A 2,530-nucleotide genomic window follows, 5' to 3' on the forward strand; every position below is an offset into this window, starting at 1 on the left:
GCGAGTCGAGCGTCTTAACGACCTGGCCATGCCGGGCCTAATATTATAGTAATTCACTACAAAAGCAACCACGTGCGGGGTAAAGAAGAAATGCTCAAATTCTCGAGCACCTTGGGATTCTGAATCAAATACTTATCAAGTCTGATTGAATATTGTGAGTTTTCTGTATCTTTATTGGTTGTAGTATATACTATTGGAGATAATTCACTAGATGTTTCTTTATCTGTATTGTCTCATTTTCAAAAACTAATACTCCTGCATCTATTTCACTTGTCTGCTTACTAATACATTTATAAGATATTTAGCTTTACCTTCCGTCTCTTTACTATATTTCATAGGTCCAAGAGCGACCCCGTGGTTTGCGTGGTGGATTATCGATTATAGCTTCCGTGGTTCGCACCTCGTTTCTACCGAAACAAATAATCGTGTTACACACTTCCGTTCATAGGTGCGTTATAAGTGTGACTGTCAAATCCTACTATTTAATTGGTGTAGTCCAGAGTAATGATCATGGGCTTACATGCAAGTACAGAAGGTGGGGGAGGGACAATGATATTATTATTTTCTATACATAATTGGCCTAAATACTATACTTTTTGCTTGATATTCAAACTTTGCAGCAAGGAAATGAGTCTTGAATGCACAATGGCTGCACGACCCAAAGATGAGCCATAATAAGTCACTTCAACTGGACCCCCACAGTTTAGATTAACTCTACCTTGGACAGTTCCAGCCAAAGGATGATTCACACTGGGGATAGTGGACCTGCATGTGTAATCGGCTTCTGAAACAGCCGATGATAATGAATTCTTGAGGCTGTGAAAACTTACGCTGACTGCACAACAACGTGAAAAACATCATAACACTGCTGTTCGACATGACAGTTGTGTACCGAATCATTATCTGATATTTATAAACAAAATGAAATTCGAGAAACTTATTTGTTTCTTTATTGAAATTAAGCACAAAGCTACACAATGGGCTATCTGTGCTCTGCCCACCATGAGTATCGAAACCTGGTTTCTAGCGTTGTTAGTCCGCAGACATACCACTGTGCCAGTTGGGGGGGGGGGATCGAGAATACTTAGTCAACATCATAAGCAAGACCGTTATGTCATTCAATACGTTTATTAAAAGTGTAGTCACTTGAGTTGTTGTTTTTCATTCCTGACATGCCGTCACAGCTCTGGCATTTTGAGTGATAAAGATGCTGATATTTTGCTTCTGCTTTTCCTTCAATAAACAAAATAATAATTGATCACTATTATATTCTTTAAGATATCTGTGGCAATAGTAGATGTTGAAACAGTAGGCGTGTTGTCGCAAACATGACGTTCTATATCTTACAGTTGAGGACTTCACCAGGTCACATACTGTTACATTATTTGGGGTATCAACCCATAGGCCATCTGGTAAACCCGCACAGTGACAGGTTAGATTGCCAGTGGCAGATAACTTACCACTAGTAGTCGACTCGGCAGAACTGTGCCCCAATGCTATGTTCATAAATTCGTTGTCAAAACACTAAACTTCCTGTGGGTCTATGAATGTAAGTTACTGTAAAATACCTGCTTCTCCATTGCACGAGCAGCACTGGTAATGGTGGTTGTGATACGCACGCTATTCATTATGGTACAAATACATAAGTTTAATTCGTATATTTAAAACAACAGCAACAATAAACAAACAAATTTTAAGGTCTCATAGACTTGGAATTGGTCTAGAAATGGTAACTTTTTTTATTCATCAAACTTGTCCACATTTAGACAGGTTTTGATTACTCCTCATACACCAGTCCTCCGTTTTTCTACTGCTCTAAAGTCATCTATCTTATTTTTTACTTGTAGCATTACAATAACAGTTTAACTTACCATTAAAAGCGTAGGCATTTTCAGAATTTATTCCAGGTGGAGGCAAACCATCGCAGAGCGCAGGCCATTTCCCATGAAGTTTGAATGCGATGCTCTGGCTGATTATGGCTTATTTATGTAAAACCTAATTTAGTCATATATATTTAATAGCATTATTTTCTAATAAATTTTTTAAATAAATTATTCTAACAAATTTTCTTCTGAAGTTACAGGAGGTGGCAAATCCCCCCCTCCCCTTGCCCCCTACACTGTTTTCTCCATCTTATTGACCTAAATGTAAGAGCCTCAGCAGTTTTATCACTAGTTATTTCCATGGGTGACCGGGAATTTGACTCCCAGTATTTTCACTCCTTGTAATAATGCCCCCAGTGGCACAGTGGTGTTTGCGGATTTACAACATCCGTTTGTTCACAAAAGAGGATACTAAGTGTCAATTTAATAATGTTACGACAGCGGAGGTCACGTGACTCTGGTAACACGTAATGAGTTCTAGAAAGATCTGGGAACATCACGAATAATCCAGTATCTGCTAGGCGCCCTCTATTCTTGTATATAAGTGCGCCAGACAATTAATCGGAATTGAATAGCAGACAGAGAGATTGAAGATATAGATCGACAATTGAGTTAAGCGCGGTAGTAAGTAAAGTGCGTGAATCGTT

This window comes from Limulus polyphemus, unplaced genomic scaffold (assembly GCF_000517525.1).
Source record: "Limulus polyphemus unplaced genomic scaffold, Limulus_polyphemus-2.1.2 Scaffold2367, whole genome shotgun sequence".
In the NCBI taxonomy this organism is placed as follows: Eukaryota; Metazoa; Arthropoda; class Merostomata; order Xiphosura; family Limulidae; genus Limulus; species Limulus polyphemus.